This window comes from Zootoca vivipara, chromosome 15 (assembly GCF_963506605.1).
Source record: "Zootoca vivipara chromosome 15, rZooViv1.1, whole genome shotgun sequence".
Lineage (NCBI taxonomy): Eukaryota > Metazoa > Chordata > Lepidosauria > Squamata > Lacertidae > Zootoca > Zootoca vivipara.
Window position 1 is genome coordinate 36,287,568 of NC_083290.1, and position 24,365 is coordinate 36,311,932.

General features: G+C 48.1%; 1 protein-coding gene across 1 annotated transcript in view; it reads right to left on the reverse strand.

The window, feature by feature from the left end:
• Positions 1-22,774, reverse strand: part of LZTS1 (leucine zipper tumor suppressor 1) — a 42,401-nt gene extending 19,627 nt beyond the window's left edge. Inside the window, exon 1 of the mRNA XM_060268452.1 lies at positions 22,638-22,774. The gene's annotated coding sequence lies outside the window, so the exon portion shown is untranslated. The remainder of the gene's footprint in view (positions 1-22,637) is intronic.
• Between the last annotated feature and the right edge of the window lie 1,591 nt (positions 22,775-24,365).

The following is a 24,365-nucleotide window of genomic DNA, read 5'->3' on the forward strand; positions in this document are numbered from 1 at the left end:
TGCCTCTTGCCTTTTCTAAGACAGCAGAACAAAGTCGTCTCATTGTCTGGCCCCAGCCTAGCCTGATTCGGAGGGTTAAAGACAATTAAATAAAAATGGGATCGGGCTTATCTTCTTCTTATTCCCTGTCAGCTGGGGCGTGACAGAAGCCTTTGTCCCAGCTGCCGAAGAGATTGCCCAGCCGTCAGGCCTGCCGCATTGACAGCCCATTATGATACAGTGGCCCAGGGAAGGAGAAAGAAGCACCCGAAGAGCTAACTCTTTATGATGCAAATTGGGGTGTGTGTACACGTGTCAGTGTGCAAGTGCCAGAATGGGATTTGAAGACCGCTGAGATTTTATCTGCCCAGCCTGGTGGGTACAGTGTGTGTTGGTGTGAGCATATGGAGTCCCTAGCAGCCAAGAGCACCTGGCCCTGCATATATATTAGGGAGCCGAGAGAGCTGGTTGTAATAAAAGGGGCAGGGCCTGGAATGTATTCTCTATGCTGAGAGGCAGGAGCCGCACTCGCCTCCAGCTGGATGGCCCTTAACTGGATATTCAAGAGCCTGTTAATAAAATTAATCAATGCAAGGGGGGAGGGGAGGGGGAGGATAATAGGCCATATGCAGGGCTTGTTAGAAGGTCACCGAAAGCCACACTGCTCATTTCTGTGCTCAAGCACAAATATCGGAACGCTGCCTCTAGGGAGGAGGGAGAAACTCAGTTCGGTTCGCATGTGCCTAACTTGTACTCTCCAAAATAATATGCAGACTGAAACATTCAGACTTCTATGAATTTTGCAGCGCAGTTCTCCAGCCATGTGATACACTCTAAAGTGGACACACTAGGGTAAAGCGTGCATAACAATGCATATAAATAGTGAAATGGATGTACAAAATGCAATTTCAGAGGAAAATGCTTTGTAAAAATGTGCATATCAGGAGAAATTCACGCTAAAATGCTGGTGAATTTTCATGGGGATTAAAAACAAACAAACCACAAACCGATGGGGAATTGCGGAAAACTTAAGGCTGGAAAACTGTGAGAAATCAAAATAGACATATTCACCTATTTATTATTAAACTTGCTACGCCCCCCAAAAAAGTAACTCAAAGTGACTTACGACAATAAATGAACAAACATAACATTAAAGCCAGCATAAAACAAAATGGAGACAAATCCAAAAGACAATCAGATTTTAAAAGGCGGGATTAAAGCATCCCACCCACTTGAGGTCACAGATAATTAAAAGCCAAAGGCCTAGCTGCCTCCAAAAGTGGAGGCAGAACAAAGTCATTGTTGACTGAGAGCCTTGAATTATCCATGAATTATCTAATACTCTTTCAAAGGCATCCAAACTGGCGACTAGGAGTTTATCCTTCAAGTCCCCAAAATATCAGAAGCCTGCTTCACAGTACTATTCAGAATGGCTGCCCCTGTTCTGCTCTGAGATAAAGCAGGCAAACACTAGTCATACTTCATGAAAAGAACTGAATATGTGTTTGTTTTGGCAATCTTTTCCAGCAGGATGATAATATCTATGCCTTAGGTTTTTTAAAAAAATGATACCAAGTGAACTTCTATCTTCAGCTGGGTTTGTTTTTTGTTTTTTGGCGTTGCTTTTAAAACAAATTTGTAGCTGTTTTGTGAAATGCTTGTAAATCCTCTTAACTTTCAGGAATAACTAAAGAAAGAATTCTCGTGGGGGCAAATTCCATAGTTTAGCCATGTCTTGTGTGAAAAAGTGCTTTTTTTTCCTGCCCAGTATCTTCCAACATTCAGCTTCACTGAATGGCCCCCCGAGTTCTAGGACTGCATTTGTTTACCACCCATGAGATGCCTGTTCCGGGAGAAGAAAAGGTGAGCCTAGGGCAATCCTGCAGATGTCAGTGACCCTCATCCCAATAGAGGCAATGGCAGATCCTCCCTTCTCCTCTGCCCTCCATTTGCATTTGTGGGAAATGAATTTAAACAGGCACCCATTGAGGGAGCGGGTGCTTAATTGTCTTACAGAGTGGATGAAGAACCCCCCATTACAAGACACTCATTCACTCTAATTCATCAGCCTCATTCATTTTGCTGACATTCGCTTGGGATTATTTTGATTGTGGGCAACGAGGGCATTCAGTTGGGAATTCACAAAGCACACCCGCACGAAACACCCACACGTACCACCGCGATCTGTCATTAAGTGAGAGAGAACACTTCAGACTGAATTGCATCTTACAGCTGCTCAAATAGGCTGGGAGTTCATCGCATTTCATGTTAGTTCAATGAAGAGCATTTGGGAGAATCCACGCCCACTGGCGGCCTCATTATCAAAGCAAGGAATGGATCCGACATCAAGAATCAGAGCTACAGCAGGAATTGACACAACTGCTGCAGAGTAGCAGCAATTCATTTCCATCCATTGAACGAGAAGTCTTTATTGTAGGCTATGGACATAAACATGGTGTTAAAAAGAATAAATCCAAGAGCAAAAGGCACCCCCAATTAACTGGGCAACATCCCCCCGCCCTAAAGATTGTAGGTTATTTTTAACAGAAGGTTGTGCACACACTAAACATTGAAAGCAATGACTTCCACCGAAGAATCCTAGAAACTATAGTTTGTTAAAGGTGTTGGCAACTGTAGCTTTGCAGGGGTAACTATAGTTCCCAGGATTCTCTGGGCAGAGTAATGTGCTTTAAATGGATGGTGTGTACACAGGCTAAGCATCTCACGGTGGCTAAAGATGGCAGGCACTGTTTTAGCCCAGGCTTTCCCTCCTCACTCTCACATGCAAGAGAGAATGCAGTTTTGAAGACGACGTCTGTGGCGATGTGCACACGCAGTTTACAAGCTCAGTGGAACAATTTTGAAGTGCAGGCACTCTTCATGACAGCACCCAGAGCCATGTCCCTCCTAAAACTATACAACAAACATGGATTTTTGACCAATGCAGACATTACAGCTTTAATACGAAGTCAGACTTTTCCTTACTCTGGCATCCTGCTTCGCCCAACATCCAGTTTAATGAAGGGCTCAGTCTATGCTGAGACAGAGACAGATACAGAGATTGAGAGAGAGAGATCCTAATATTTAGGGCAGGGTCAGTAAGGGATGTGGCATGAGAGAGAAGGGGTCCCCACCTTACGCCTTTTGTTTCCAAACCTCTCAAATTATAAAAAGCACTAATAGGGATTTCTGAGGTAACACTAAACCTCTCCACTCTTCCCTATGGCCTTTTTGTAATCCCCCTATCCCTTGTGGGTTTTACAAATAAGCTCTGGGGTGAATATGAGACTATTCTTAGTGTACACACCAGTAAGGGGTTCTCCTCACTTGAGCTTTCCCCACTGTGAAGCTTTCCTCCCTCCCGAGGAAACTTTGTGTCACCCTTGAACCAGTCTCCCTCTTCCTCCCACTCTCGGTGTACTCAAGGGACAACAAACTATCCTTTCTGCTTTAGATAGGGGTTTTGTCCTTTTAATGAGTATCCCCACCAGATGAGCAATAGATATCTCTGCTGGAAAGATCACACCGACGGTAGTTTAAATGGCACTTTAACTTAACATTTAATGTCTTAAAATCTTAATGGTTGCGTTCAAGTTTCATGTGTACAAGCATGTGGTTTCAATAGAACTGTTCTTGTTAATCATATAATTATAAACCTAACCAATTCCTCATCTACACCTGCTCTAGTAACCTACTCCACTACCTCCCACACGCTCCCGCTCCCAAAACCCTCTCTCTTGCTTTTCTTAAATGTGCCATTTCCTTCTCTGGAAAATACTGTCCCAAACTACCACAAACTTCGGCTGTGGTTGTGGATTCAGATCACGACGCTGCCACCAAATATGCGACAGACCTTGTGGGGGGCTGGACTATATTTTTGGGGAAGAAATGAACAAATTCCTATGCCCCACAAATAACCCAGAGATGCATTTTAAATAAAAGCACACATTCTACTCGTGTAAAAACACGCTGATTCCTGGACCGTCCACGGGCTGGATTTAGAAGGTGATTGGGCCAGATCTGGCCCCCGGGCCTTAGTTTGCCTACTCATGATCTAGAGTGTTGCATTTGGGCCCTAGGCCTGAGAATCCCCATCCCCGCCTTAAAGATTAACTCAGAGTAGACCCACTGGAATTACTGAACCAAAGTTAGGTAAAGGGACCCCTGACTATTAGGTCCAGTCATCACCGACTCTGGGGTTGCGGCACTCATCTTGCATTATTGGCCGAGGGAGCAGCCGTACAGCTTCCAGGTCATGTGGCCAGCATGACTAAGCCGCTTCTGGTGAACCAGAGCAGCGCACGGAAACACAGTTTACCTTCCCGCTGTAGTGGTACCTGTTTATCTACTTGCACTTTGACGTGCTTTCGAACTGCTAGGTTGGCAGGAGCTGGGACCGAACAACGGGAGCTCACCCCGTCACGGGGATTCGAACCGCCGACCTTCTGGTCGGCAAGCCCAAGGCTCTGCGGTTTAACCCACAGCGCCACCAAAGTTAATGGGTCTATGCTGAGTAGAACTAGCATTTGGATACAATAACCGCAGCTTCTCTGAAGAGTAAGCCAGCCTGGTCCTGTGTCTGTCAGCGCTGACATCCTCCTCCCCAACATTTTCCTTCCACACCAACAGTGTCTGCTAGGGGCCCAAGGACAGAAATAAGAATGCTGAGCTGGGTCACACAGTCCTGGCATGGATTACAGGCTTCTCCAAGGAGAGCTTAACTGGCTTGTCAAGAACTCCTGGTCTACATACAATGGCCACATTCTCATTGCCTATACAAGACTGCAACTGTGGAACAGTGACTGATGCCACATTTCCATTGCAGTGGAACCAAACCAGACCATGGGGGAGCTCTCTCTGGATATCTTTAAAGATGGTCCAGTCCAAATTTCTTCTCTGAATCAGGATTCCTCTTCTCCTAAACTTCTCTAGGTTCACATACTGAGTTGTAAAGCAGGAAAATTTTTTGTTGTTGTTGTTGTTGTTGTTGTTGTTATTATAGGTTTTCATGATTAAACAGGACAGTATATAAATTCTGTTAAATAAAAAAAACTGATTTAAAAATGTTTTTAAAAGGTAAAGGGCCCCCTGACCATCAGGTCCAGTCGTGTCCAACTCTGGGGTTGCGGCGCTCATCTCGCTCTATAGGCCGAGGGAGCCGGCGTTTGTCCGCAGACAGCTTCCGGGTCATGTGGCCAGCATGACAAAGCTGCTTCTGGCGAACCAGAGCAGCGCACGGAAACGCCGTTTACCTTCCCGCCGGAGCGGTCCCTATTTATCTACTTGCACTTTGATGTGCTTTCGAACTGCTAGGTGGGCAGGAGCTGGGACCGAACAACAGAAGCTCACCCCGTTGCAGGGATTCGAACCGCCGACCTTCTGATCAGCAAGCCCTAGACTCTGTGGTTTAACCCACAGCGCCACCTGGGTATTTATACTCAATTTGCTATATCGTGAGCTGCTTTGTGGAGGTATTTTGCCTTGAATGGCAGGGATATAAACCTACATGAATAAACTAAATCAGTGATAAACATTCAGCATAGCCTATGACAGGAGATATGATAGTCACCTTCAAATATCTCAACAACTGTCATATGGAGGACGGAGCAAGCTTGTTTTCCCCTGCCCTGGAGGGCAGGACTTGAACCAATGGCTTTAAGTTAAAAGAAAGGAGATTTCAACTAAACATCAGGAAGAACTTTCAGACAGAAAGAGCTGTTTGACAGGAGATGGTGGACTCTCCTTCCTTGGAGGCTTTTAAGCAGAGATTGGATGGCCATCTGTCGTGGATGCTTTAGCTGAGATTCTTGCATTGCAGGGGGTTGGGCTAGATGACCCTCGGGGTCCCTTCCAACTCTACAGTTCTGTGATTCTACATGTAATAAACACATTGGAGGGAGCAGCCTTAGGATATGCTAACTAATGCAGTAACGGCTCCTGAAGTTTGAGCCCAATTCTCCACCTGTGTCGTGCCAACTTACATTGGACTTTGCCAAGCTGGTGCTGCTCACCATATGTTTTGAACCACAACTCCCACCAGCCCTCCAGTTAGCATGGCATGGTCGGGGGTTATTGGCATCATGACCCAACAAAATTGGCAGGGCTCTGCATTGGCTGCCCCCCGATTAACTCCGTTTCCCCTGATGCAGCAACAACTTTCATCACGATCAGAGAGATGAGAAAGACTGCAGCATGCTAAATCTAAGTCCCTACAATGATTCACCCCTGGAACATTAGGCCCACTCACATCAGGAACATCCTTCATCTTTGTGGCACAGTGGGAACACCCCCATAAGCCCTAGCTAAATATGCAAGGGAAGGATGTTGATTTCTGTGTATTTAATTACAGAGAGCCTCTCGCTTCCCCAGCTGATGTGCAACTAATACTGCAATTGAGTTGTCACTAATTGTATCTCTTTTGTTTCCTCTTAAGGGTTTGCTGGATCTTTGGGGCCTGGGAATCCATGTTGGTTACCCTAAGTGGCAGGCCTACTAAGAATGCTACTTTTCATGGGACGCAGGTGGTGCTGTGGTCTAAACCACTGAGCTTCTTGGGCTTGCCGATCAGAAGGTCAGCGGTTCGAATCCCTGCAATGGGGTGAGCTCCCGTTGCTCTGTCCCAGAACCTAGCAGTTCAAAAGCACACCAGCGCAAGCAGATAAATAGGTACCGCTGTGGCAGGAAGATAAACGGCGTGTCCATGCACTCTGGCTTCCGTCACGGTGTTCCATTGCACCAGTAGCAGTTTAGTCATGCTGGCCACATGACCCAGAAAGTTGTCTGTGGACAAATGCTGGCTCCCTCGGCTTGAAAGCGAGATGAGTGCCGGATCCCCGTAGTCGCCTTTGACTGGACTTAACCATCCAGGGGTCCTTTTACCTTTACCTTTTACTTTTCATCACTTAAAGTAAAGCTTCTCGCTCTTTTGGATGGAATATGTTTAAATGCAACTATTTCCATAGCATGCAGAATGCCCCGTGGCTTCTCCTGTTAATCCCTGGCTTCTCCTGTTAAACAGACCAGGAAGCCAGTATTGGGAAAGGCATTCTGCCTGAGACCCCAAAGAGTTGCTTCAGGTCAGAGGACTAGACAGATCAATAGTCTGGCCTGGCCTAAGTTCCAGGTGTAAAGCAAGTCAGCCAAGCCACATAAAGGCAAACTAAACTGGGATACATACTGGTTCCAAACTACGGTTTGTTGTTGGAAAGATCAAGTTCCGCTCCCCCTTGGTTCCATTGGTATATTGACAGGTCTGCATCATGCCTCACCCTGTTTCATACCCTAAGTATCTGTATTGTTCAAGTGTTTCCTCTGTGACAATAAGCGAGTTTTTAAGGGTATCTTGCTGAGGGCAGCAACTAATTGCCCAATGCAGCTCCTTTAGCCAACTACAATGACCCTTGATCCAGCTTATTTAGTCAGATGCCAGAAGAGTGTGACAGTAGGGATGGGGGGTTGAAATTCAATTTTGGTTTATTGTAATTTAGTAATTTGCACTTCCTGAAATGATAAGAGAACCAAAGCACTGCTAGCATTCAAAATTTGTACTTCTCCCAATTTTGTGACACGGTTCTTCAAACAACGGGTGTGCTAGGGGAGTGTGGGCAAACAAATGCACGTATTTGTGAAAATAACATACAAAAATGCATTGTTCTCATGCAAAATTGCTTACTAAAGTGTGCATATTAGGAGGAATTTGCGCTAAAATGCTGGTGAATCAGCAAGATGATGTGGAAATGTCTGAACTTTTACCTGGAGCCAGGCAACCATGCAAGTTAGGAACACTGGAAGTCATACCATTGGTCCAGCCAATTCAGTACTGCCTACAATGTCAAGCAGTAGCTCTTTAGGGTTTCCAAGAGCAGATTTCCCTGGCTCTACCTGGAGATGTTGGGAGCTGAACCCAAGACCTTCCTGCATGCAAGGCAGGTGCTCAATCCACTGAGCTATAGAGTCCTTCCCCTCTCTGGAAAGTTGCTTTCTGGGGGAATCAGAGTGCCTTCTGTCCACCTCCACAGAAGTCCTGTTTGTAGGATTGCTCGTAAAATAATAATAATAATTACAAATGCAAACGACTCTCCAGTTCCAAAGGAAACCAAGCAGTGTAGCCCAAGTGTGGGGCAGCTCTCTTCTCAGATAAGTGGAGAACAGGTAGCCCCATTTTACATCGACTCTGTGGCAGGGAGCATCCAGGGAGACCATTTAGAGCGCCTTAAGCTTCCCACCTAACAATCTGGTTGGTGACACTGACTGTGTTCCCGTGGGTCCTCATTGCAGCAAATTACCTGCTTTAAGTATTAAGAAGGGGTGGCAGTGGCGGGTGGAGGGGGGGGGAGAGCCGTTTAATTTTAGATTGGAGAAGTTAGTAGCTGAGCCCCGGGGGTTGCCATGGAAACTAGGCCCTGGTTGCCATTTCTCCCTTCCCACCTCTAAGTAATTAGGTAGCGAACCTCTCTGCAGGGGGAAAACAGGGCTAGAGCTCAAAATCACATCTGAGCAATTTCACCACCATGTGGGAAATCTTCTGTTAACACACAGTTTCACCTTTCAGAAGGTAAGCTTCTTACCACTTTAAAAATCCACCACATCCCTGGCAGGCGGTGCAGGAGAAGATGCTGGGTTATGCCTTCCTGTTGGTGTGCTTAAATATCCTCCCTTCATCAGTCCTGGAGGGAAGATACACAAATACCCCAAACCACAAGCACAAGTGCCCCTACAACTCCGGAGAGCTCGAGTCACTGACTCATATCCTCCTGTACTCCTCCTTTGGTCGTGGCATACGTTGAAATCTCTACTGAACCCTTCTTATAAAATCTGCCAGGAGTTGCACATCTCAACTCCGTTCAGCTCAACACGCATCTCTCACTCTCAGTGTGGCCAAATACTGTGCTGCAGCAAACAAAATCCACCGGGAACCGATTCCAAGCACTCCCTGGACCACATCTTTTAAGCTGCTGGCGCCCGTCTTATTTTACTCTACGTTGTTGTTTGTCAACCTCATTCCGTTCCATTCCCTTTTGTGTTTTGTGCGCTACTTATTTGGGTTCCTTGGTACTCCTCATTGACTTCAACAATCAAGATTTGATAGAATGTGCTGCTGGGCTACACATCCCAGCCAGGACACAAGGCGGAAATCTCATAATTCCATGGCTGGTGGATGTCTGTCAATAACACCTCTCCTTATCTGCCTTACCTGCCTGCTCATGCCTGCACTTTCCATTACTACTTCCTTCTGCAGTCTCCAATGAAACGACAAGCTCTAGGTGGGATGGGAGCAGAAACAGACCCTTGCCAGCTTCATTAATGCCACTTCTCAGTTGTTGTTGTTTTTTAAATACATAAATATGCAAGTATTATGGTACTATGGCTGCATTCACGTGGCAGTATATTCCATTTTCCCAATGTCCCCCTAATTTTTAATTCCCGCATTATATTTGAGCTCCAAAAGCCACTTCTAGAAATCAAGCGGAAGTTTAGGGCTCAGTTCTGTGTCAATGCTTCCAGGAAATCCACCTGCAACCCTATTCATCCACAAAATTGTGGGAGTAAAGTGATGAAATTCGGGGTGGGTGGCATGCCAACACAGAGTTCTTTCTTGCTGTTTCCGTGGGGGAATTGTGGGGCAACAGAAGCGTGCATGTGCGGAAAGGGAGCGGCAGCACTGCCCAATGGCGCACGTTGTTGTATCACACCAGACACAGTGGTGTGAATGAAAAGAGAGTGACAGAGAACCATAGAATTGTAGGGTTGGTAGGGACCATGTGGGTCATGTAGTCCAACCCCCTGCAATACCAGAATTTTTTGCCCAAAGATTAAGAGTCTCATGCTCTACTGACTGAGCTGGTGTATCGGTCCAAAAGCCGCAGTTCCACAACACTGCAGGTATAGCAGTGTGGAAGGGTCATGGGAAAGAGGCAATGGCATTCTAATCAGGCATCATAACCATGTCTGAATGCACCCTTTGTGAATCAATGGTTAGGGATGACCCTATCATTAGCCAGCATATGCTGGGAGGCAGCGGGGGCAGCCAATCCCCTCGGCTGGAGAACAGAACTCTGCATGCCAGGGACGTGGGTGGCGCTGTGGTCTAAACCACTGAGCCTAGGGCTTGCCGATCGGAAGATCAGCAGTTTGAATCCCCGCGACGGGGTGAGCTCCCGTTGCTCGGTCCCAGCTCCTGCCAACCTAGCAGTTCGAAAGCACGAAGTGCAAGTAGATAAATAGGTACCGCTCCAGCGGGAAGGTGAAACGGGGTTTCCGTGCGCTGCTGTCTGCGGACAAACACCGGCTCCCTCGGCCTATAGAGCGAGATGAGCGCCGCAACCCCAGAGTCGTTCGCGACTGGACCTAATGGTCAGGGGTACCCCCCCCCAAAAAAAGAACTCTGCATGCCTCGTGACCTGCCCTTTTCCCATCACTAAGGTGCAGTGAAGGATGCTAACCCATTAGTAGTGTTGAAGCAAGATTCAGCTGCCATTCTGGTTGGCTTCTGTATGTGGAATGGGGAGAGGGTACCACCTTGTCCTTGCCTCTCAGGCAGCAAAGTATCTTGAGCCAGCTCTGCCAAGGTGAGATGCACAGTTCACCTGCATGCCCGGGGTTGGGGTTAAGGGATGGGATAACAGTGAAGGAAATAGCCATACTGTATAGATGGGGGTGGGGTGGGGGTGCGTGGGCAGGGGGAGCAGTCATGGAAAAGAAGAAGGAATTGTTGCTAATTTATTTTATGGAGTTATTAAGCCTGGTTTTCAAAAAGCAGATTACAGTGTACTTTTTCACCTTTGCCGCACCAAGCAGTAGGTTCCTTGCTTTTCCTGCCCCGACCTGGCCACAGTGATCCATGCGACGGCCACCTCCAGGCTTGACTACTGTAATTCGCTCTACGCGGGGCTGCCCTTGAAGCTGTCCCAGTGGGTACAGAATGCTCCAGTGAGGCTCCTCACGGGGTCCCTGCCATGGGAGCATTTTCACCCAGTGCTTTTCCAGCTGCACTGGCTCCCGGTGGAGTACAGGGTCAGATTCAAGGTGCTGGTTTTGACCTTTAAAGCCCTTTACGGCCCAGGACCCTCGTACTTACAGGACCGTCTCTCCCAGTATGCCCCGGGGGAGGACCTCAAGGTCCATAAATAGTAACACCTTAGAGGTCTTGGGCCCGAAGGAAATCAGATTAGCCTCAACTAGAACCAGGGCCTTCTCAACATTGGCTCTGACCTGGTGGAATGCTCTGTCTCCTGAGACCAGGGCCCTGTGGGACCTGATTTCTTTCCACAGGGCCTGTAAGACAGAGTTGTTCCGCTGGGCATTTGGCCTGGAGCCAACCTGACCCCCTCCCCCATTTCCCCCTTTTCTGTATGAGGCTGCATTTTAATTTTAATGTATTTAATCTTGTTCTTAAGTTGTATTTTAATCAGTTGTTTTATATCTAGTGTTAGCTGCCCTGAGCCCGGCCTTGGCTGGGGAAGGTGGGGTATAATAATAATAATAATAATAATAATAATAATAATAATAATAAAGAGTAAAAAGCTAACTTTTGTTGTTGTTTAGTCGTTTAGTCGTGTCCGACTCTTCGTGACCCCATGGACCATAGCACGCCAGGCACTCCTGTCTTGCACTGCCTCCCGCAGTTTGGTCAAACTCATGTTCGTAGCTTCGAGAACACTGTCCAACCATCTTGTCCTCTGTCGTCCCCTTCTCCTAGTGCCCTCAATCTTTCCCAACATCAGGGTCTTTTCCAAGGATTCTTCTCTTCTCATGAGGTGGCCAAAGTATTGGAGCCTCAGCTTCACGATCTGTCCTTCCAGGGAGCACTCAGGGCTGATTTCCTTAAGAATGGATAGGTTTGATCTTCTTGCAGTCCATGGGACTCTCAAGAGTCTCCTCCAGCACCATAATTCAAAAGCATCACAACCCATAAATTCATGGCTGTATATGACTAACTTCTAAACCCACTGAATTGAATGAGTTCTAAGTTAGACATGCCTAATACAGTGGAACCTCGGTTTATGAACACCTCAGTTTACGAATTTTCGGTTTACGAACGCCACGGACCCATCTGGAACGGATTAATTCACTTTCCATTACTTTCAATGGGAAAGTTTGCTTCAGTTTATGAACGCTTCAGTTTATGAACAGACTTCCGGAACCAATTGTGTTCATAAACCGAGGTACCACTGTAATAGCAAAGGGTCTATTATGAGTAAGACAAGCACGGGCTACAACTCACAATCAACAATATTCAGGACCTGAGCCACTAATATAAAAAATAAGAGCAGCGCCAGATAAAAGGGCAATATGACAAAATCAGCCAAGTGCAGACTGGATTAAATAAGCCTTTGGCTAGCAAAGGGGAGTGGCATACTTCCTGGGAATTCCAAAAATGTGGTGCCACCCCATAAAAGGTCCTGTCCCTGGTCTCACTTCATAAGAAAGCTGTGTGTGCCTGTTAGTAGTAATTAAAGAGACACTCTCCAAGGTGGGAAAAGATTCTCAGGTGTGGTTCCAATGCACACCTGAGAATACATTATTTAATTATTCTCTCTTTCAACTGCGTAATGGATTTTTTCAAGAACAATTACCTTCCCAAGGCAGACTAGCAGCTGTTCACAAGGGACGTGAGAAATGTAGCATGCTTGCAGTGGAACTGCAGATCTACCTTTCTGCATTGCCATCAATAGGCTGAATAACTTGTGTATTTAAATGGCATTTCTATATTTCACACATGCTCACAGACAGCAGGTTGGGAGAGGCACAGAAGTATCTTAAGTGCCATGTGTGAAATATTCCTAAATCCCAGTGGGAGTACAGTGTCTGACACGTCCACAACTGAAAGCTCTTGGCTACATCTGAGCCTCCTTGGCAGATATCTCTCCTGTTTCATGGCACTTAACGCCCACTGTAGGGATTTCTGAACAAGCACGGTTGGCAATGAAAGAAGATGCATGCAGAGGAAGGATGGGGCAAGCGAGGCAGAGGAAAAAGTGCAGGAAGAGAAAAGGAGCCAGATAGCATCATAGCTCTCAAGGGAATCACATTGTTCTAGGGACAATCTGGGAGAGGGCATTGCTGTAAAGAAGGAATTAAAATTGAGGGTGGGTGGGGTGAGAAGCTGCAAAGCTAGAAACAGTTCAGCCCAATTCCAAAAATAAACTGAGTCTTATAGCACTTACTCTCTGGTAAGAACCCTATAGGATTGCAATCTTAACAAGTTGCACAAAGAGCCCTGTGGGCTCATATCACAAGTCCATATAGACCAGCATCCTGGTTCCAAAAATTGACAACAGTTTCTGCTGTTCTCTCAATGGCAGCTTAACTGAAAGCCAACAGCTTCGCATAAGCTTGAACTTTGTCTCCCCTTGCAAACCCATATTATCCCCAAATGCAATGCCCATTTTCAGATGGTAGAAAGCAATTTTTCAATGGGTTGTAGATCCCACTCTCAATGGCTAGATTTAAGAACAACTTTATTCTTTTGCCGAGTCCATTATGAAACGCGTGCTTTCAGCATTCCCCCCTCCCAAATCACAAGGTGAAATGAACAGCTTTATCAGAAGTGCAAACACACAGAAAGATTTGCTAGAGTTATTAATTTTACTCTTACCCTTGTAAGCCATAGTTCTAGTTAAACATGGAACACAGCACATCGTACAAGCAGGTTTATTGCACAGAAGCACATTTATTGGACCAGTGGAGGAAGTGGCAGCCACCACCAATGTCTTGTAAATGTCAATTACAACATCTAAATGCGCTCTGCAATTTTCACGCCGAATTAGAGGACCTATAACACCATCTCCTTGCGTATGAGGTATGGCAGCCAGCCAAGCGCATCCATCATGCATCCATGTGAGACCTCAAATCAATTCCCCTTTCAGAAATTCTCTTGCAGGCAAAGGGCTGTGCAGTATTTCATGAGGATGAAGAGGTGTTCATCAGAGATTTGTCTTGCAGAGAAAGAGCCTGATAAGGAAAGCACCTCCATAGTCTTCCTACATCATTGCCTATATTTAAGACTGTGAAAAAGACCCAGAGGTGTCTGTAGCCAATGCCCCTTCCCACACAGAATAAATTAAAAGATGGTTGCTATGCTGAAGAGGAGGCGGTGCCTGTTCCTAGATTTATTTATTCAATTTTGCGAACAGACTCATAACCGGTCTTTAAAGAAAGAGTCTTCACAAAGTGGCTTATCATCCATCCGTCTACATATCTCAAAACATGGCTGATTAAATATAATTTTAATCAATAAAAAGTATCAATTTCATAACACTATTTTTTTCATATTAAAAAAACAACAGCACAAGAACAACAATGGCCCAGCATGGATTAAATCAGTTTTCCTGACACAAATAAAAGTATGCGTGGTTTAGAAAAAAGCAGATAATTTCCCTTCCCCCCCCCTTCCTGACTCCCTGCCAGTTACATTACAACTTGGAGTCACCCAATGAAATTGATTGGCCATTAATTCAGAGCAGACAAAACAAGTATCTCTTATCAGGCTGATATGCCTCACTGCTGCAAGATATGATGGTGGTCACTGGCACTGATAGCTTTCCAGGGGACTAACCCTATTCTCCATAAATTTGCTTCCCAATGGCTTTTGGCTAGGATATCGTAAACCTTCATGTTCAGAGGCATTCCATCTCTGAATACCACTTGCTGGGGGAAGGGCCCTTGGAGCTTCCTGGAGGGAAGCAGGCTGTTGGATGAGAGGGAACTTTGGTTGGGTCCAGAAGGGCTCATCTTATGACAAGGGTGGGGTAATTTGTTTGGGCCACATTCTCACATGGGCAATTTTCTGGGGGCCGCATCGCAGTGGTGGGTTCCGCCAGAGGCAAAAAGTGAGCAAGGCCATAAGCCAATGTGGTGGAGAGATGCATATGACCAGCCAGGCAAATGCTAGAGGTGTTTTTTTCTAGCCTCTCAGCTTTCCATGGAAGGGACCTAGAGAGGGATTGTGGGCTGGGGAGACTCCCAAGGGCTAGACCAGGCATCCCCAAACTGCGGCCCTCCAGATGTTTTGGCCTACAACTCCCATGATCCCTAGCTAACAGGACCAGCGGTCAGGGATGATGGGAATTGTAGTCCAAAACATCTGGAGGGCCGAAGTTTGGGGATGCCTGGGCTAGACAGAAAAGCTCAGCGGCCATATTCAGCTCTTGGGCCCAAAGTCCCCCACCCCATGTCTCACGGCCTTATTTTCTATCTTCTGACCTTCCACACAGGCTAGCATAACATTCCCCTAGCAAGACTGCCATCTTTGCTCCAGGGAACAGGGTGCTCTTTCATGTCACTGACACAGTGTCTCCCTGCCTAAATGCAGCATTCAGCCCACATAAGAGCACATTCCTTCTGTAGCAAATTTAGAAATGAAGTAATGGGAGGTGGGTGGCGGGGAGAAACGTTTTGCCCAGCACACAACTGGTCCTTGAAACTTGTTGCTATGGAATGGAACAATGCCTGAGAAGGAGAACCATGTTAAAGAGAACATCCATTAACCAATGGTTCGCTCTGAGCACTCCTATGTCAAGATGACAAATGTATCCTTTATTTTGGGTTGACTGCTGCAATGTGCTTTGCATGGGGCTGCCCTTAAATATGCGCTCGCTGCTGGCCTCCCATTGGCTATGGAGAGGATGCTGTGTCCCGGTCCGATGCTAGATTCCAGAGAGAAGGGAGCTAGTAGGCTGGAGGGGAGGGGAGGTAGGGCTGCTCAGAAGATGCAGGACTGCAGACAACTCTGAGTGACCAACTTGCTCCAACAAGGGTTGGGAGCTAAGGCTCTGTCATCAAACTATGTCCTCCAAGCTCCACCTGTCCCATGGAGAACTTCAGGGCCTCAAAATGGGTAGTCCTCCTCTGTTCCATAGCCTCCCTCCTGGTGCATCCTTTGTGCCACTAGACCCATGACGTGTGATGGGATGCAAACCTGTGCACTGCGAGAAGCAAAGCTACAGGGAACCAGGCAGAGGGCCTTCTCGATAGTGGCGCCTTCCCATCAGATGTCAAACAGATAAACAACTACCTGACATTTAGAAAACATCTGAAGTTTGTGGAAGTTTTTAATGTGTGACATTTTAATGTATTTTAATCTTTGTTGGAAGCCGCCCAGAGTGGCTGGGCAAGTCCAGCCGGATGGGCGGGGTACAATTAAATTGTTGTTGTTGTTGTTGTTGTCGTCTCAAAATAAACAAAATAATGACACAGGAGAAACAACAACAGAATGGAATCCTAGGATGTCAGAGGAAAAGGACTAGTGTGGAAGGAGCAAACTAGGGCTTGGACATTCAACCAAGGTCAAACAATTTCTTTGCTTCATCTCGTGCCGGGGCTCAAGTTCAGCTTACAGCATTCTCTTCCCTCCTCTCTCCCGAATCCGGTAACTTTAAAGCTGCCAGTTTCCAAGCAGAAAACTACTGTTCGTCAACCTCCCACCATGTTTCAGCCCTGCCTGCCAGTGACTAACGTGGTGGCGCAGCAAGCGGAACCCAATTTTAGCAGCTTGCAGTGCCAAGCAGAGGGAGTGTTGTCAGGGACTGGGGCTGCCTCTAGCAGAGAACCGGGTGGTTTCGACAGCCAGCGAGCTGCCAGGATGAAGGGTACAGTACAGCATGGCTGGGATGCGCAAGACTCGGGGGGACAGAGTGTGCAAGTGTGTTGTTCTGGTTACACACACACACACACTCACTCAACTAAGTGCTATCCAATTGCTTCCACTTTGAGGCTAGAAGCTGTGCTTCCATCTAAAACCAGTGTCACTTTGCACACATGCCAGACAGAAAGGGGAAACACTTTGCATCTGGTGTGCCGTGCCGTTTGTGTTAAGGCTGCTTTTAAACCTTTTTCAGCCCGGGGGCCAAATTCCCTCCTGAGAACCTTCCAGGGGCCACATGATGCATGTGGTCCAGGGGCAAAAATGAATGAGAACGTTAACTTTGCACGATGGGCTCCTTTCTGCAAATGCTTACACCACCTCTCTGTCCACTTCTACCCAGGCAAGCAAGAAGCAGTATTAGCAGCCAAGGAAGGTGCAAAGCAGAAGTGTGGCCTGGGGAGACAGGGTGTGGCTGGAGAGAGTGTCAAGGGCCAAACAGAGAGATCTGGAGGGCCATATTTGCTCCCTGAGCCTAAGGTTCCCCTTCCATGTTTTAAACCATACTTATGCCCCACTTCTCTTCCTTGTCCCATAATTTACCAGATCTCTGATTTCACACCATCTATCAATTTTACCATACTGTATGTTCATTTCAGCAGTGTTTGAAATTAGCCATCCTGCACCAACCAGCTCCGCCCCCTGTCATCCATGCACAAATGCCTGCAGGGAGGAACTCCCCGTGTGGACTTCCTCCAGGCAACCTGGAACCTTGCACAATCACGATTCCAAGTCAATGTGCAAGCATTGCACAAGCAGCTCTGATTACAGAGGACCTCTGTTTACAGATGTTCGTGCTGTTTGCGCTGGAGTAAAGCTAAACAGCGCAGCCTCTGCATGGCCACCTGTTTCTGTGCAGTCAGCTGCAGCAGGGAAGAAAACTGCTGTTCTTCAAAAGAGAGCAATTTCCAAAACAAGGTATTACTGTGTCCTCAGAGCTCCAGAGACATTTGCACAGGAGGTCACAGAGACATCCCATCAGCTGCTAGCCAATGCCGGCCAACAATCAAAACCATTTGCAAACAATGCCTGGCCGGTTCAATTACTGTGCCTGAAGCAAGGCTAGGCTTCCTTGGCAAACCACACTCCAGCAATAATTATGAAGTGAGGTACAGTATTCAGCTTCCATCTGGCACAGCTCTATCAGGAATTCTAGATAGAACAGCCTCATTAGGACTTTTGTTCCAGGTGGTGCGCTTCACGGAAACCACATCTGCGCTCACTCCTACCTATCATGTTGCACCCTCCTCTTAATGCCTTTGAAAAACAATGATTACAAGGTCCTCGTCTTGGCTCTGATCACACCCCCTTCACCTCCAGGGAGAGGCCTTAAGTCACAAAGGCTGCTTGCAGTTTAATCTTAAAAACCCTTTGCATGTTTCCCTTTATTTCCCCCACCCCTCAAAAATATGGATCAAGGCAAAATAAGGAATGGTGGGAGCTGGCCTGATGTTTGTGAACAAGAACTAGAGCTCAGCGGCAGAGAGCATGCTTTGCACGAAAAAGGTTCCGGGTCAGGGCAGAAAATACAGGGTAGATCAGGCATCCCCAAACTGCGGCCCTCCAGATGTTTTGGCCTACAACTCCCATGATCCCTAACTAAGAGAACCAGTGGTCAGGGATGATGGGAATTGTAGTCCAAAACATCTGGAGGGCCAAAGTTTGGGGATGCCTGGGGTAGATGACCGAATAGTGTGATCTGGGGGAAGGGAACTTTCTATGACCAACAGGGGCCAGGGTGGATTTAGAGCTGTGTGTCCGGCGCATGCACTGGCCGTTGAGCTGAGGGGGTGGCAAAACGCGATAAACAAGGTGCTGGAATTTGGGAAGGGGGCATGAGTCTCTGACAGTGTCGTAGGGTCCTCCTGTCTCCTTCCCAAAGCCTACTTAGCATTTTCCCAGCTTTGGGTAGGAGGTGGGAGGGCTCTAGGACTCTGCCAGGTCCCCAAGCCTATTACTACAGGGGCTGAACTCAATTGGAACGGATCAGGCATGGGCAAACGTGGCTCTCCAGCGGCTTTGGGACTACAACTCCCATCATCCCTAGCTAACAGGACCAGTGGTCAGGGATGATGGGAACTGTAGTCTCAAAATATCTGGAGGGCCAAGTTTTCCTATGCCTGGGATGGATAGATTCAGGTCTGAAATGCAAAACTTGTGTCATGAAGCAGAAGCAATGGCTCTGCAACCATCTTGCCACCAGGTGGAACGAATGGGGTGTCATCTCAGTAGGGCTACATCTGGTGGAGGCTGGTCCAATATGGCCCTGCTGAGTCTAGTGGCTCCCTTGTAGAAATCAGTACAGAAGAGGATGGGGGCAAAACTAGAATTTGTCTGGCTTCCACCTACTGTTTGGGTTCCCTGCCTCCCACCCCACCAATCGCAATGGGTACCAGCCACAACATCACAAGGGAAATCTTTGTGCTGGGAGTTTGGATTTCCTCCATGGGAAAGTTCTCAGTGGTCAAAGAACAGGCAAAAGGAAAGGAGTAGTTACAGCATCTGCTTTCCATGCTGAAGGTCCCAGGCTCAATCCCTCACATTGATAGGATGGGAGTCTTCCCAGACGGAAGCCCTGGGAAGCTGCTGCCAGCCAGAGTGGACAAGACTGAGGTAGACGGCCCAATGGTCTGACGTGGTGTAAGACTTCCTACCTTCCCTCTGTATAGCACTTACCCAGATGATGTAAAACAACCACCACCAGATTCCCCCCTTAGCACTGTACTGTACTCCTAAATTTAACATTTCATTAAAGAGCTTCCATTGCTTTTATAGCATTTCTTCTCACAATGCAAATCCATACATGCCTTGTACAGGCTTGTATCAAACTCTAGTCTTACTCAGAGTTGACCCACTGATATTAAGAAACATTACCAAGCAAAAGCCATTAATTCCAATGAATTACTCCAGAAAGAAGTTAGTTGGATATGATCCTATGTCTCATTCAATTGGTAAACGGTAAATGGGCTTAGGATGGCAACACCGCTTCCCTGATGCAAAAAGTGCAATTTAGTGGATAGACAACAAAAAACTGCTTCACTGCAGAAAATAATGGTGCTGATGAGTATTCAAGCACTGGAATTCTATGGGGTATAAAAAATTTTATTTTTATTTTTTAAAATCTCTCTCTCTCTCTCTCTCTCTCTCTCTCTCTCACTCACTCTCTCACTCTCTCACTCTCACTCTCTCCACTCCAAGTTTACAAAACAAATCAGATAAAAACACATGTCATGAACTTAAGTAGCCTCAGACTGTGCACCTGATGAAGGATGTGGAACATTCAGCAACAGCAGTGTGGTCTCCTGTCTGTCTGTCTGTCTGTAATAAATGACAAGGGGTCCGATGGCAGCAGAGGGGGGGAGGTTAGCTCTGCTTCCAGCAGAGACGGCTGTTGCAATTAAAACAGAACATCTGGAATGGCCCATTATCTGTTCACTCTGGGTGAAATACATTCAAATGCTGTGGTGAGACTTCGCTAACAGTGAGCACCATTGAATGAACAATACATGTCGCAGCATTTTGCTGGACACCACAGACGGTTGTCTCCTAAGACCTGGGCATTACACTGTGTATGGCCGGAGTATTTTCTGCACAAAAACACACCAGTTTCCTCAGATGGCAGTTCTAAGCATGCTTAATTGCAAGTGAGCCCGCTTGAAAACAAAAGGGAACAGCAGGTCTTAAAGTCAATTCAAATCTGCAGCACCGGCCACATCAAGACGATCGCATCCTAGGCATGGTACATTTCACCACAAAGGGATTTTTTATCACAAGCATGGTATTTCATCTAAGAGGGGTCCAGTTCCACTAACACATAAAATATGTCACAAAACCAACCAACCGATCTAGAGCTATACCTCTTGGCATGCTGCCACAAATAAGTTTCATTATGTATGCATGGGGGTGAGTGGGTGGACAGGCACACTGTGGGTGGGGAGAGATGGAATTAACAAGAACTAAGGTCTTCATCATATTCCGAACATGAGCAAATCCACTCTTTCTTCCGGGTCAGCTGTTTTCAGCATTGGTGATAAATTCCAGAGGAGCGGACGTGTTTGTCTGTTGCAGCGAGAACAACAGAGGTTCCACGTCCACTATACATTTAAAGCAGTATCATACCACTCGTGGTTTCCTCCAAAGAATTATGGGGACTGAAGTTTGTTAAGGGTGCTGAGAGTCCCCTCACAGAACTGGAATTCCCAGAGCTCCCTGAGAAGAGGGCTTGATCGATCAATTGATGAATCCCTCTGTGAATTATAGCTGTAGAAGGGGAATAGGAGCCAGAGTCTTGTGGGACCTAAAGACTAACACATTTACTATACTATAAGCCAGAGGTTTTCAACCTTTTTGGGTCCACGGCTCCCTTGACCAACTACATTCTTTCTGAGGCACCCCTGTGGGGCTCAGGAGCCCAGTTATGTCACCCCTTGCCTGCAAAACTGGCATCCTCTTCCCCTTTTTCGAACACTCCCCCTTGTGGAGTGTTCCCTCAGCCTCCTCTCCTCTCCCCTCCCCTTGGGAGTCCTCTGGGCAGCCGCAGCTGCCACCCCTGGTCTCTGAGCTGCCCCCCCCTTGTCCCAAAGAGAGGTGCCTCCTCACACTGCCCCACAGGGGCCTGGGAAGCACCCCCTGGCCAGCCCCAGGCACCATTCGCCTGGGGAGCTTGTAACCAGAGCTGCAAGCCTTTGGGAGGCAGAGACGCACAAGGACATCAGAGGAGGGTGGGGAGAAAAGAGGGACAGGAGCCTGTGTTCCACAAGGTAGCCCTGACCATCATTCAAGGCTCCCCAGGGTGCCACGGCACACTGGTTGAAAACCACTGCTGTAAGCTATTCATGCAACTGGCTCACAACAGCTTATCTTCTGCAACTGGTCTAGAGGTCCAAACACAGCTCGTTCTAGAACTGATGCCATAAAGAAATAAAGCTGCCCTACACCAGCTCAGACAATTTGTCCATTTATTATCTATTCTCCCGTTTAATCTACTGAATTTGACCTATTAATGTTACCTATCATCACTTACCCCTATTATCTAGATCCTCTATTATCCCTTTTATCTACTCCGCCAGGAGTTCTGCAGGGTATTCTCTACCACCTGGCTATACAACCCTTTTACCTAGAAATACCCCAAACAAAAGCTGAGACCTTCTGCATGCCAAGCAGGTGCTCTGTCACTGAGGTATGGTCGCTCTCCCTCACCACTGAGCTATGCTCCCCAAATTATGCCGCCTATTGAAGATACACTGTGTGCAAGTGCCTTCAATAAATGCTGGCTATGCCCAGCACCACCGTATTAGAACAGCCCCGAGTCTCATTATCAGATGCTTGGCACGACTTGTGTGCCAGGCGTTATTTCTGAAGACATGCACTTCTCCCCTGTGCCCTGAGCAGTCTGCATTTCTGACACAGGAAACATGATGCTCTCCCAACTGTGAGAACAGCACACCGGACACAGACTTGTTTTTTTGAGCATACCAATGTGCCAGCGCAGGGTGGGTGGGTTTGTTCCTGCAAGAGCTGTCCATGCGCTAAGTTGTTCATTGGACCCACCTTAGGAAACGTTGCTACCTACCCAAACCCTGTGATGTGCGGCACGCACGCACGGGGCACATGATGGATGCTGTCTGGTTTTGTCTGTCTGCTTCTGTTTACACAACATAGACCTTCCCCTCCCCGCTACCTGTCCCACCCCCCCCCCCCAGGAAACGGCGGTCGGAGCAGCAATCTGAGCAAGCGCTTCGGCTCAGTAGCAGCGCACCTGCTTTTTGCGCGTACAAACGTCCCGGGTTCGATCCCCGGCGCGTCTCCAGGTAAGAGTCCGCAACAGAGCCGTGGACACCTAGTGCGGACCCTGGCGAGCTAAAATGCTCTGCACTCCCTACAAGGCAGCTCCCGCCGTTTTGTCCCTAATGCACGACCGAGACGCGCTTCCCAGCCCGGGCTAATCCCAGCCCCCTCCGTCCCAGCCTCCTCCCGCCCCGGGATCGGATCCTGCCTCTCCGCGCGCCGCCCTCACCTGCTGAAGCTGCCTCTTCGCTGCAGCCTGCTGCCACCTCCGGAGCGCCAAGCTCGGGCGATCGCGCCGCCTCCTCCTCCTCCTTTCGCCGCGGGCCCGGCCAGGGCTGCTCTCGCGCCGCGCCGCCACTTGCACGGAATTGGGGAGGCGGGAGAGGCGCCGCGCACGGGGCGGGCGGGGGAGAGCGAGGAGGGCGGCGCGGCTTTGCATACGCGGCGCTAATTGGCTGCTCAAGCGACTTTGGGCACGCGGCGAAGGGGAGACGGGCGCGCTTTGGGCGCAGCCGGCAGCTGCCCTGCGCGTGACGGAGAGCAAGGGAAGGACGCGGGGGCGGGGGAGGAGGAAGGGCCTGCAATCAGAGAGGAGTCCCCAAGGGGCGGCACGTGCCGGCTGCCCTCGCCTTCCGCCCTCCCTACCCCGCTGGCAGGGAGGGAGGGAGAGATAGGGTCCCATGTGGGATAGAGACGGAGGGCGGGGAAGGGGCTGCGGAGGAGGAGCGGGGGGGGGAGGAGCTAGGCTGAGCCAGCTTTGCCTGTACCACTCCCCCCACAGCAAACTCTCCCCATCCCTCCAACGCATCTCCCCGCCCCCCCCTTTGCCGTCAGTGGGGCAAAGGGACGTGGGGTGCGGGGGGGGGGTAGCGTGGGTTGTGATACAAAGCTTTACAGAGAGGTAGGCCTACTGTGGGTCCCCGATTCAAGGTTATAGCAGGTGTGTTTCTTGTCATCTTGTGTTTTTTTTTCTTTCTTTCAAGGATCAGAGTGATTATGGTTCTTTTAGATTCTCCCTTAATTCGGGGAAGACAGACGCCGAGCTGGTTTTGATTCGGGTTCTGCAAATTCGTTGAGGGGAGGAGAGGCGGCGTCGAGTGGGCAGCTAGAGCCGCTGCCTGGCAGTGTCGGCAGCGCTGAGCTCGGTGGAGCAAGCGGCCTGATAAGACAGCTTCCTATGTTTGGGGGAAGGGACCGGGCTCAGGGATATAGAGTCTCCTTTACGTGCAAAAGGTTCCAGGTTCGCTCGGCTGCGTCTCTGGGCAGGACTAGGAGAAACTCCTTGCCTGAAATCTTGGCGAGCCTCTGCCAGTCAGTGAAGACAATAGGGAGCTGGGTGAAGCCTTGCCCTGACTCTATGAGGCAGTTTCATAGTGCCTGTCTGTGAACACGAAATAAAACTTTGATGTTGAGAAAACTTTCCTGTTTTCTCTGAATGCAAGTGCAGTTTGGGGTAATCTTAGATTCGGGATGAAAACGTGTGGCATGCATGTTTGTTCTCAGAGTAAACCCTAATGCAGGGATAGGAAAACTTCGCCCTCCAGATGTTTTTGGGACTACAACTCCCACCATCCCTAGCTAACAGGGCCAGTGGTCAGGGATGATGGGAATTGTAGTCCCAAAACATCTGGAGGGCCGAGTTTGCCTATGCCTGCCCTAATGGATATGCCTAATTTAGATTCATTAATTTCACTGAGTCTACTTTGTGTAGAACTTAGTCAGATGCAAGCTGATGTGTACTACTTCAAAATGTGACAGGTCAGCATTCCTGCATTTGTGAACCCTCTTGCTCAGGGGTCCCCCAAACTAAAGCCCGGGGGCCGGATGCAGCCCAATCGTCTTTTAAATCCGGCCTGCGGATGGTCCAGGAATCAGCATGTTTTACATGAGTAGAATGTGTCCTGTTATTTAAAATGCATCTCTGGGTTATTTGTGGGGTCTGCCTGGTGTTTTTACA